Here is a 13,550-nt window from a genome sequence, read left to right on the forward strand (position 1 = left end):
TAATTTACAATGTTGGTTAATACTTAAATCAATAGACGTTTGAGTAAAGCAGCTCACCCTTCATAACCTGAGTGGGTCTCACCTAATCAATAGAAGGCCTTAAGAACAAATACTGATTTTCTAAAGAAAAAGGAATTCTGCCTTGAGATTCCAACCTAGAAACTTGGTTGTGTTTCAGGTCCAATGGCCTGCCGAAATCAGATTCAAGATTGTAACGTCAGCTCTTACCTGAATTTCCAGCCTAATGCCTGCTCTATGAATCTTGGGCTTGCCAACCTACACAACTGTGTGAGCCATCTTCTTAAAATAAATCTCCCCCCCTAAATTTATTTTGTACATTCTCTTTCTCTAAAAAACTTTAGCTTATACAATATGGTAGAAATTTAACATTTTTTTATTGAGATGGTGAGTGTCTGTATTTTATACTGCACAGTTTCAACAATGTTCTTATTACTTTTTTTTGTTTTCAAACATAAAGATATTTTACCAGCTTTCAAATTTATATCAAATAAATTTAGTCCTTGCTAGAATGCTACCTAGGAGATATTTTTGAAAATATATTTAATCTATCCCTTCAAATAAGTGTGATATTTTGTAAATAAGAAATAACTTATTTTCAAAATAAATTCTTGCCATGAAAAAAGAATTTTAAAGATGCACATTTAGAAACAAGGTTGTGTTTGGTGTATTTTTTTTTTTCAAAAAATGATTGTATGTATGTCTATAAAAACTTTTATATCTCCATACTTTACAACATTAAAAACAGAATTTTGTAACTTGCTGAAAGTCTAGAGTTTCAGTGAGTTTTTCACCCATTTGTGAAACATAAAAAAAGTAGCGTCTTCTAGTTAGTTTGCAAGCAAAAATGAATGGCATGAAGGAAGATAGAAACTTACCAGCTGAATTTCAACCAAAACCTCTGCATAGTTAATACTATAATTAATAAACATGGCTGTATAGGTGGCCTTTTTTTCCCACTGGGATATATGTATCTATAGGAGGCATCCTTTTCAGCAATAAAATATCCAAATACCCAAAAATTATTATTGGAGAACACATTATTGAATTGCGGTATCACCAAAATTTTCAAAAGTAATGCCAGATACTTAGTCCCTTTGCTTGAACTAAAATAGCATTAAAACTAATTTAATTATTTTGTTTTACTATTAATTATTAATAATGTTTATTTAATTTGTGTTTTTTGTTAGATTTTATAAAATTACATAACATTCGGAGCATGGCACAAGGGCATAGTTTATAAATAAACACATGCATGTTGCAGTTGTGTGCTCAAAATCTACTTATGTTTGGGGTGAGTAATGAAAGGAGTCTGGAGTACAATGCTTGGATTATTGAAGAGTCCATGACTGAAGCATGCCCCCACGTGGCAGTGGGGGCAGGGTCAAGCTCACTGCCATAAGCCACTAGCTACAGGGCAGTGCTTCCACTACTTCAGGACAGGAAGTCAGGAAACAATCTGTGCCCAGTGGAAAACCCCAGGGGGGTAAAGCAAGGCTAGGGGCAGTTATGCCAAGTGGAATCTGTCCAGGAGGCTAATACCCTTCTTCTTGTAGAAATACCCTGGGACTCAGGGAGGAGGAGGGAAGGAGAAGAACTTGGAAGCCTATCAGGAAATACAGGAAATTTAATTTTAAAATTAGAGAAAGTTTTCATTTAATGGGATTAAGGAGAGCATTGGGTAAGTACTGTTTAAAAATGTAAAAACGTGCACAGTGTGGCAGCCTGCCAACCACGTGTGTAAGTATTCTCCCCTCCCCCTTATCTAGAATGGCTCTTTGTCTTTTTTTTTTTCCCCTGAAATATTAAACTGTTTGGCTAGTTGATCTACTTTAGAACATGCTTTCAAATGAAAAAGATATAACATGATGATGTGTTTTTTTTTTTTTTTTTCTTCTTCAGAATTTAACCTTGGTTCAAGCTATTGAGGTCTGGTTAGGGTTAGGAGTAAAAAAAAAACTCCCTTCCTCAGTGAACCAGGGTATTTACTAAGGAAACAGAAACGGTGAAGACCAAACTAGATAGAAATGGAACTGTCTCTTTTTTTTTTTTTTTTTTTTTTAAGTTTCTAATGCTGGAGTAATTACTGCCTACTAATAGTCTTGATAATGCAGATGTGTGCAGTGGCATCTTCAAATGATTGTGGGGAGGGATAGCATTTTCAAAGCGTATATTGTATTTTGTTGCACAATTCTCTCCTTCCTCTTGGCAAGTATTTGATTATTAAGCAGGGAGTGGAGACGTGGGAGAGAAGGAGATTATGCAGGGCACTTCAGATAGCAGTTCCCCTTCAGAGACTCCCTGGGTTTAAATAAAAGCAATCAAAAAGATAGAAGCAGCTTTTAATGCTTGTCTTTGCATTTAGCAGATGGTGTTACTCAAGTCAAAGTTTGCACTTCTGCAAGGCTTTGTTTCAAGTGTGTCTCTGGCTCTCTCCTCTGGGAGGACCGGATGAGGGGCAGTCAGGCTCTGAATCCCAGAGGTCCAGAGAAGGGGCTGCCCTGCCTAGGGTGTGACTTGCTGATTAGGAAGTCATCCAGGAACCCTAGTCATGCTGTATGGGGTGAGAAGTTTTGAGGAACGTCGTGTTGAATTAGGTCTCTCTCTCACAGCTCATAGGTAACCATCGACAAATTCCTTACCTCTCCTTTCAGAATGTATCCATAAGCCAACCACTTTCAACCTCCCACCAAGATGTTCATGTCCAGATTAATGCTTATTTTCCCTCAGCACTTTGGGGGTACCACGGCACTGTCCTTTACCATCTATTGCTACTGCTTGGAAGTCCTCTTGAGGGCTAGTTCTGGCTTATTTGTGGGTAATATGTCTCTTCTCTATGATGTTTGGAGAATGTTTCTTCATCCTTAATGTCCTGCCAGTATGGGATTTATTTTTATGTATCAAAAGGCATTATTGCTGAGAAATCACTTTCTTTCATTTTGAAATGCTCAGCAAATGTCATTTCAAATGTTGCTTCTTTGCCAGGGTCTCCATTCTTTATTTTGTGGACTCCTACTAGTTAAATATTGGAGACTTGCCTTCTCTTTCCTGAGCTGTCCTAATTAAAAAAAAAAAAATCATTTTGCCTTTCTGTGTCATATTCTGGGTGACTTTCTCAGGACGATCTTCTAATTAATGAATTCTCTCTTCAACCAGAAACAGTCTAGGCTTGATCCTGTCATCGTGTTTTTATTTCAGTGGCCACAATTTTTATTTTTTAGTCTTATTTGGCCCTTTCTCACAGTCTCTTACTCTTGTTTGCTTTCTGCCTGCTCGTTAATTCCTTGTACTTTTTGATGGACATAATGGCTTCCTTTTACTTCTTTAATGTGCTCATCCTGCATCAAAGTGGGCCCTGATGCAGTGGCTGATGTTTTATTAGAGAAAAGAGAGGGAAATTTGGATACAGAGACACACAAGAGAAGACAGTTGTGTGAGGACTGAGGCAGAGATTGGTGTTATGCTGCCATAAGGCCCTCTGGGGCCACTGGAAGCTGGAGGAGGCCAGGACAGATTCTTCCCCAGATCATGCAGAGGGATTGTGAGTCTGCTGACACCTTGGATGCTGGGCCTCCAGAACTGTGAGAGAGTAAATTTCTGTTGTTTTAAGTCACCCAGTTTGTGACACTTTGTTATGGCCACCCTGTACATTGAGACAAACCCCTACCTATTGCTGCCATGTTTAAACTCAGAGTCCACCAGTCCTAAGATTTCTGTCCTGCTAAAGATTGCATTTTGCATTTCTGTCCCATCTGTGGTCCACAAACATACACATGTGTTTATCTTGTTTTTGAACCAGCTATGCTTTCTTGGTTTCCCTTTCTTATATTTTTATCTATCATTTTGTACATTTAGAGCACAGGGAAGGAAGAAAGGACTTACTGTGGCACCTTGACCAGAAATCTAGTCTTTAACACATAAGTCTTGTTCATTAGTAAACTACTTGACAAAAATAGTATTGGTGTAGTTCCATGTTACTGTAAGCTCTTTGTTACCATAATGTTTAATGCCTGTGTAATATTCCATGAAATAGAAGTGTCTCTCTTTAAGGAGACACTTTGTGGTAACAAAAGCCTTTGCCATCAAACATCTCAATCCAATAATTTGAAGAATCCCTGTCAGCATATTAAAGGCAGAGGTATTGGAATGCCCCGCAGCCCCTTTTGGTGTTTCAGTCCAAGTGGAGGCAGTAAAGTTGAGTGACCAACTTAAGAGAAGTGTTTCTACTTGTGTTCTAAACTCACCGAGCAAGGAACATTTTTTAAAGAGAGGCTTCTCAATCCACTAAGCGGTATAAGTCGTTTCCATGGAATTTCATTTGGTTTCTGAATATAGCCTCAGGTTATGTGCTGTGAAGATAGTTTTGACATTTTAAATGATGGTAACTTGAAATCAAAAACATTTTCCACTGGAGGTGGGAAGCAGGCAACAAACAAACTGCCTTCTTCCACAACAGCTAGGAATCAGTTTTGATATTCAGAACTTTCTCCTGAGATTCTAACAGAGAGCCCTTGTAGGACTCCCTCGCCCCATCCTTCTTGAAAGGGGCACCGAAAGCACTCGCCTGTCTTTGGGAGAGCAATGTGAGTGCCCCCCATCTCACAACAGCATCTCTCTTAGACGTGTGTGGGGCTACTCAGTGTTCTGAACCCTCTTCAGAAAAAGAAGTAAAGAACACAGCAATAATTCAAGAAATGTTGCACCAAACTATGACATAATGAATGAATAAGCGATGAGGTCCTCCTGTGTGGCACAGGGAACTATATCCAGTCTCTTAGGATAGACCATGATGGAAGATAAGAAAGGGCACTTATGGATGCGTGTGACTGGATCACTCTGTTGCACGGCAGAAGTTGGCACATCACTGTACATCAACTACACTTTAGTAAAAAATTTTAAAAAACATAAAGAGAAACGTTGCACCAAAAGGTGGGTGTATTGAGAGTCGCACTGTCAGCCTTAGGCTGAGAAAAACAATTTCAATATCTCAAATCATAATATTGCAAAGGTTGACAGGGACTTAACGGTACTTGGACCAGTTATTTATTTATTTATACTTTTGTCTTTTTAGGGTCACACTCGAGGCATATGGAAGTTCCCAGGCTAGGGATTGAATCGGAACTACAGCTGCCAGCCTACACCACAGCCACAGCAACACCAGATCCGAGCTGCATCTGCCACCTAACACTGCAGTTCACAACAACACCAGACCCCTAACCCACTGAGTGAGGCTGGGGATTGAACCCTGAGATGTCCTCATGGATACTAGTCGGATTCAGGTTCCTTACTGCTGAGCCACAATGGGAATTCCTTTGGGCCAGTTTCTCTTTGATTCGTCAATCTCTTCTACAACGTTCCCGAGAAGTGGTCATTAAACTTTTTCTTGAGTTATCTTTAGTTATAGGGAAACATTACTTACAGTAGCAGCATATTCCGTTGTTGGACAAACCATAACTGTTAGAAAATTCTCTATATTGAGCCAAGGGCTATCTTTCCATTTGTGTCTGTCTGAAGCCACAGAAGAAGTCTAGACTTTCTTCCATTTAGCAGCCTGTAGGTTATCTAAAGACAGTGGTTATGGGCTCTTTGGATAGTCTTTTCTCCAAGGGGCACCTCTTTGCTCCTGCAAACACTTCATATTTCTTTAACTTTAGCTGAAGAGATGATCACAGTTGGGTCTGGAACTGAGGCCAGAAATGGTGTCTTAAAACAGAGGGAAGCCAGCCTTGCTAGAGTCACACAAAGGCAATCTGAGTAACAAAATAGAGTTAAAAACCAGAGACCGTTAATTAGGAAGGGATTAGTGCCAGGGAGTTGCTACAGAAGCAGTGTGAAATCTGAGGGAGAATTTAGCAGAAGATTGGAGTCTAATACTTAGGGTAATGGCAAATAGCAGAGGTGAGTTCCAGAAGAAAGGACTGGTTAGGGCACAAGCTGAGAGGCAGGGTCCGGGAGACCCCATAGAATCAGGGTAGACAGAGCTTCCTGGAGGCCAGTCAAGCTATCACTATCCAAGAGAACAACTCTGCCGTTTGTTACTTGCCTGGCCTGCTTCTTAATGGGAAACAGATGTGGCCTTTGAGAATATGAAGTGGCTTTTGTGGCTCTTACTATCTTATTCTCTCTCCAAAGGACAGCCTTGAGTCTAAGTCACTTTGATTCACATCTAGTGACCAGCCTGCAAAAGAGAACATTTTGCCTGCTGCCAGCGGCTACTGCAAATCCTGCAGCATAGATTGGTGGCTTATTGAAGCACAGCTAGAGATTATTTTCATCAGCAGATTCATATCTATCAGCTCCTTCTATCTTTACCTACCTCATAAACAAAGGTCCTAGAGAGATGTGGTCTGAAAACAAAGTATTACCTTTCCATTTCAAATAAAATTTTCTCCTGGTTAAAATTTTATTTTTTCCAATTCAGTTCCATTTCCTTTACATTGAGACGTGTGGATTTAGAATGCAATTGGAACTTCTCTCAGTATCTATTTTTTGGGGGTTGAGTTTGCTCAGATGATGAGCTTCATGCAAATTTGCAGTTTTGAGCTTGACCCTCTGCTGGGCAGTTGGGTAGCTCTGAGAAAAACCTCTGGCTGTGCCGTTTCCAGACACTGGACCAGTCTTGGGTGAGATCCCTAATCTTTTTGAATCTCAGTTTGCTCATCTGTAATCATAATTTATGGGATTTAAGTGGATGTAATGTGCTTATACAATACCTGGCACAGAGCACTTGCTTTATACATGTAGATTTTAAATTCTAGCCCAGTCACAACAGCGTACATATAAAAACACGTATTTGTTAAATAATAAGTAAATGAATATCCCTAGTGACCAGCACCCATGATGAAAGCTGCACATTTATTGACCAAAAATGTCTTCTATAATATTGTGAAAACTATCCAGATTGCAAGACCAGTCAGTATGTATGAGTTAATTGCCTACTTTAATTTACATGCGAATGGTAGAATTACTGAGAGAACAGTGACAGGAACTATGCTAACTGCATGTACATATTATCTTCTTTAATTCTTACAAGACACCTGTGAGGTCGGTATTATTATCCTTTCTGGAGAAGAAGAAAGTAAGCTCTGTGAAGTTAAAACACTTTCCCCAAGGACACCTAGCTACAAAGTGGCTGAGTTTGCATTTGAATCCAGGTCTAACTTCAAAATCTCCTTTAAACCCAATGGAGGGAAGCTGTGGAAAAGATCTGAGTTTGTGTTTAGGTTGCTTATCTCCAAAAGAGTATCCCCTGGAAAGCAGAGAGGTTCACCTGGGCCCTGGGACAAGCAAGACTGGATTCCAGAGTTAGTAATCGGTCAGCGTCAGGAGAAGATGGAAGGGCAGAGGCAGGTCCGAGTCAGCGCACATTGGCCCCAAGGCAGGGGAGAGAGCTGGTGAGGATTCAGGACCCCTCTCTTCTCCAGTCTGAAAGGAAAGCCAATGTCAGCCAAGTGTCCACCAGAGCTGCCCATGGCCCTGAACCACCAGCATGTGGACTCCATGAAGGTGGAGACTTTGTATCGTTCACACTGAATTGTGCTTGGTCCATAGCGGGCACCCAATAAACATTTGCATGTACAAATAAAGGAATGCTTTAAAAACTTTTGCTCTAATATTTGATTCAGAAATGGAGGAAGTACTGGTCCAGGACAAAGGATTCCGGGTGCTGCTGGCCCTCAGTGGTAGGCACCCTGCTTGATACCGCTGAGGTAGATAAAGGAGTAAGGAATGGTGTCCACGCTGGCTTCAAACAAACCTAGTGTAGGTATGATGTTTACCATCTCCTCGTTAAGCTGCAGTTTTAAAGACAGGTCCTTATAAGGTTGTTTATTTCCTGTCGGACCCTTGGCCTCCGCAGTAGGAAAACCCAAACCAAAAATCAATCCCTTAATGCAGTCTATAAATTTAAGTCTTTAAATGGGAGCAGAATGTTCTTTACCATAGCTGGAAATGATTTAATCAAACCAGTGAAAAGAGGACACAAAACAGCTAAACATATTGAAATGTATTTCTTCACTGGGAATTTCGGGACTTGTCCAAACTATAGTTTAGAAACCCAGATATGTCTAATTGCATTAAGAAGAGTCAAATTCCATGTTAATTTCCAAGAGTCTCTCTTCCTCTAGGCTACTAAACATTGGCCACCATCTCTTAAACGGCATTTGGTTTTTGTGTCTCCTTGGCCTGTCAGAGTTTCTTATTTATGCCTTGGCTTGGTGGGTTTGCGGTGGGGTGGGTACGGCAATGGGAGACAAGGGATAGGAAAGGTTGTTTTCAAATGGAAGAGCGGCGGTGCTGCGTCACCTTTGACTCTTTCACTCCCAACCGGGGATCTTGTCTCTGCTATCAAACGGCTCTTTCATGAGGAGCATCTTAATACTTTAACATAAATGCGTATTGTAAATAGAAGAATGTTTTGAAATTTTCCTCTTACTGCATTCCTTAATAACCAAAACCTTAATTTTTTTTTTTTTCATGCTCAACACACAATCAAAGGAGCAGACAATGTAAAATCTTTTTTTAAGTTGTCCCAGGACATCAGAAGACAGGGCAGCTTGTCACCGGCGGATATTTAACTAGCATATAAATGAAGGGCAAAGCCTCAGTATTATTGTGGTTAACGCAGTTCTTTAAAACTTCACAACACAAAACAACATGTTTCACATTACTGTCTACCCCCTCGAAGGAAACGGTTGTTTTAAGGGGACATCGTGAGACCAATCTCATTATGTACCACCATGGCGGCTCACATATCTCCTAGAAATCTGACGTGCTTTAAACACATCCAAATATTTCCATGGTGAGAATTTCCATGTGAGGGGCTGCCAAGCCCTGCTCCAGTCACCGAATGAGATTAATTATTTACAGGAGGTCTCTGTTAATTACTGAAGCAAATAATTTACCACCTTTTTTGGATAGGCATGACAATATGTAATCACGGATGTTGGAAACTTTTTGTGTTGTCGACAGTTTTAGATGTTTCTTTTTTTCTTCTGTCAAGGGTTGGAAAGGGGCCTGAATGTTAGTGTCTTTTTCACTAGCTGGAGTAGAAGGATGGATGGTTGGTCTAGGGGCTGGAAGAGAGGAACGGAGGCCAGTGGAGCCCCACTGACGCCCTGTTGGTGTTTCTCTCTTGACTGAGGCTGCTTACTGGGACATCTGTGACTCTGCTTGGGGACTTTCTGGATGCAGAAGTCCTCTTGGGGTCTGTGAGAAAAGTTGGAAGTTCTAAGGAGTTACTTGCCCAGAAGCAGCCTCGACCAGTGAAGGATGAGGAATCAGTGAAGAAAAGCTGTGCTTCCTTGCTCCTCCATTAGGACAGCTCCGGGAGTGGGGGGAGGGGGGACCCTCAAGCTCCAGGTGCTGCCTCTCTATACGAGACACCCTTCATGCTTCGTTCCACTTCCTGCCCCAGTTCCTGACTCAAGACAGTGAGTGTTTTTACCTTCCAACTACTCTATCAGCCTTTGAATCCCAGCATCTGTTTTCTGAAGAAACCCAGAAATTCTCAGGGAAGGTTTCTGAAATAATTTTGGGATTCAAGCAGAGTGCATCTGAGATACATTGAGCCAGTCAGCCCCAAACTGTCATGAAGAAACTCTATGGCTCTGTACTTATTTTTTTAAACGGTCTTAATTTTTTAGAGCGCTTTTAGGTTCACAGCAAAATTGTACTGGAAGTACAAAGAGTAACACCCCCTCCCACTCCAGCATAGTCTCCCGCACTATCAATACCCTGCATCAGAGTGATGGGTGGCAGTCCGTGATCCTCCACTGGTGTGTCATCTTCACCTGAAGTTCGAAGTTTACTTCAGCTCCACTCTTGGTGTTTTCCATTCTGTGACTTTGGACGTGTATATAACAACATGCATCCACTGTGCTCTTTGCTTCTCCTTACGGATTGAATCTACGGTTTTTTTCCAAACCCTAAATTAATATTTAAACTTCACTCCTTTTGCTTTCCATCCTGAGCTGTTGCTGAGGAGGAGTGCCTGGTGATAATTTGCTGCATCTCATCTGCTTGGCAGTGGGGGAAAGCCGTCCCTCAGCAGGTGGTTGGGGATGGCCGCGCATAGCTAACTGTGGAGGTGCTGTCATATGCCTTGGGATCTTTAGTTGAAACGGGCTATGTAAATATTATCTATTATTATTACTAATAACTACCCGCAGCTGTAATGGTGATAAAGCTTGTGGGCTGCGAGTCCCAGATGTGAGCCTCCTGGCCCCTTCTGCTCAAAGGAGACGTAAATGGCAGTGAACTTGTCTTGTCAGACTTTGTCCGCACGGCTGGAACGAAATCCCTTTTGCTCAGGGAAGGTGGCCCGTTGTGCTTGACTGCAACTCAATACTCATTTGCACTTCCGAGAAGTTGCCCCCCCCCCTTTTCTTTTTTTAAATGTGGAATGGAATAATCAGCTATAGTTCTTTGTGGGAGGTCTCCTGTGTTCTGCCCTAGATTTTCAATCTGGCTGCCAGGCCAAGTCATATTGTAGATGGAGGAGGGTTGTTGTTTGTTTTTTTGGTTTTGTTTTGGTTTGGGGGGGGGCAGGATTGGCAATTTTCTTTCTTTCCTTTTTCTTTTTCTTTTTTCCCCCTTTCCTTTTCATCCTTTCTAAACCACAGGGCTTGCAGCTACACAGCTTCAGAAACTGTACATCTTCCCTGCTGGGCTGCAAGCAGTGAATTATCTCCCTGGATTAAAGGAGCAAGTGACCACCTGGGACCCAGGGAGCTTGAGCTAGCCAATGGGTGAAGGCCCCTACTTAGTATCTCAAGCAAGATACTAGGTTTTATATTCTCAGTCTGTCTTCTGTGTGCGTTGGAAGCATTGTGGAGTTTCAGATATCTTTCTTACTGCCTCTTAAAAGTCCCTATATATTTTCTTTTTCTTTTTCCAGATACACCTACGGCATCTGGAATTTCTCAGACTATGGGTCCAATTGGAGCTGTAGCTGTTGCCTATGCCACAGCCATAGCAATGGGGGATCTGAGCCGCGTCTATGACCTACACCACAGTTTGTAACAATGCAGGATCCTTAACCCACTGAGCGAGGCCAGGGATCAAACCAGCTTCCTCATGGATACTAGTCAAGTTTGTAACCCACTGAGCCACAATGGGAACTCACCCTACATAATATCTTAAAGCAATTTTGATTTGGTAACACTGTGATTGTTGGTTAGTTCACCTTATCAAACATCTGCCTCCCTTCCTGACTACAAGGGCCACCTCTCCTGTCCAGCCTCTTGCCTGGCACTTAGGAAGTACTCAGCAAATTCTTGTGTTGAAAGAGCAAATGAATGAAAAGCAAAAGGGAATCCTAGCTGTCACAGGGCTCAGTCTCTCCTCTCACAGATGAGGAAGACTAAAGTTCATTGAGGAAAATGATTTCTTAGAAATTGCAGAGCTAAGATACAGACCGGGAGGAAAATGCTTCAAAACTCTAATGTGCCGTGGAAATAGAGAGTGTGCCCTTCTCCTTCTGGCCCACTGGGCAAGGCGTCAGTGTGTGGATGGAAGAATGGAGTGTGGGAATGGAGACGCACTGCCCATCTAGAGGGGCGTCTTTTGCAGTCTTTCCAAGTCTACCAGGCTACAAAGCCAGAGTCATGGGGTTTTAACAGGCTGGTTTGCTGAGCTGCAGGGAAATACCTCCAGCTGGCTTTCCAGCCCAGTTTCCCCATTGTCATTGCTTCCTAGCCAGCTGCATGTTCTATTAGCCATCTTTCAAACAACACCACCTTCAACGGCTGCTGATTTCCAGGCGGTTGTTCTATTATTGACAGCCTCCCTACCTGAAGTGAGGCTAACGTGTTCTAGGCAAATATTGGTTTCTATGAAATATGGTTGGAGCAGTAGTCACCCGTCTCTGGGGTAGGAGCTACAGACATGGAAGGATATTAAAAAAAAGTCTGAGGGCTGTATATGTGCAAGGCAGAAGTGGCTTTGGTAAGGCCACTTTATTGAAGGGAGGTGGGGTCTTGTGATTCAGATTAAGGACCAGGTGCCAAGGCTTAGAATGCCAATTAGAGAAGGAAAAATGCATTAGCCATTACTTCAGTCTGGCAGGCTTGAGACAGGCACGTAATAACAACACTGCTGTACCCTTAAGCCAGTTACATGCTGAGGAAGTCAGTTCAGTTTTGGGAAACCATCCTTCTTTCAAGGGGGATTTATTTCCTTCTCTACAGTGTTTCCCATTTAGAAGTGTTAATAAATACTTAAAAAAAAATCCAATATCTGTGGTCAAACAAAATTTTTTAAAGGAAAGATTTAACGAACTTCAATAGGTTGAGAGGGGTCCTTTCATTGTTTGCCTGCGGTAGTGTCCTTGTGCTCTTTGGGAATTTCCAAGGGCAGCTAGTCTCTGTGGAGGATGCTGATCTTGTGAGACCACGGAGCACGTTGTAGAGGAGTGTGTTGGAGGATTCTAATTCTGACAGACACACCTTTGGAAACAATCTTTAGGTGTCCTCCCAGGGTACAACCATGTGTGATGTGAACATCTCCTTGGCGTCCTTGGGGGAATTTTTTTCTTTTGTCTTTTTAGGGCCGCATCTACAGCATATGGAGGTTCCCAGGCTAGGGGTCAAATTGGAGCTACAGCTGCTGGCCTACACCACAGCTACAGGAACTTGGGGATCCGAGCTACGTCTGTGACCTACACCACAGTTCAGAGCAACGCTGGATCCTTAACCTAGTAAGAGAGGCCATGGATCAAACCTGTGTCCTCATGGATGCTAGTCAGATTCGTTTCCACTGAGCAATGATGGGGACTCCCCTTGGGGAATTTAATTCTCCTTGAATTTAATCTTGCTTTGGGAATTTAATTCTTATGGAAACTTTTCTATTATGTTTGTCTTCTTGCATTTATCAGAATGAGCAGTTCCATCAGAGGCATCAATAAGCACAGTAATTTTGCTTATTTTTTTTCTTTGGACTAGATGAAGCCATATTTTAATAACTTTATTAGTCTTTAAAAAATTTTATTATGGTAGATTTACAATGTTCTGTCAATTTTTCCCATATTCTATCATGTTCTATCACAGGTGATTGGATATAGTTCCCTGTGCTATATAGCAGGACCTCATTACTTGTCCATTCTAAATGTAATAGTTTGCATCTATTAACCCCAAACTTCCCGTCCATCCCACTCCCTCCCCCTCCCTCTTGGCAGCCACAAATCTGTTCTCTGTATCTGAAACACAGTACTTTTGGACACACGTAAATGTCATTTGGAACCTGAGGAAATGCACATCCTGATAGGTCTCATTTTAGAACTGAGTAGGTCTGACCCAGAAGTGCTTTTGCAAACTCAGTGAAAGCGACTGCTTCTTACCAAGGAATTTTTGATCTTGCAAAGGAACTCTTAGAATAAAAATGGTTTTTGCTTGTTTGTTTTTTAACCCTAATTCCTTTTGCATCTTGAGCAATGCAGAAACTGAAAATGCCAAAGAGGAGGAGGAGATGGTAGAGGAGAGAGAGAGGGGTAAGGAGAGGGAGGGAGAGGGAGAGAGAGATCGAGAGATCGAGAG

The sequence above is a fragment of the Phacochoerus africanus genome, chromosome 6, assembly GCF_016906955.1.
Source record: "Phacochoerus africanus isolate WHEZ1 chromosome 6, ROS_Pafr_v1, whole genome shotgun sequence".
In the NCBI taxonomy this organism is placed as follows: domain Eukaryota; kingdom Metazoa; phylum Chordata; class Mammalia; order Artiodactyla; family Suidae; genus Phacochoerus; species Phacochoerus africanus.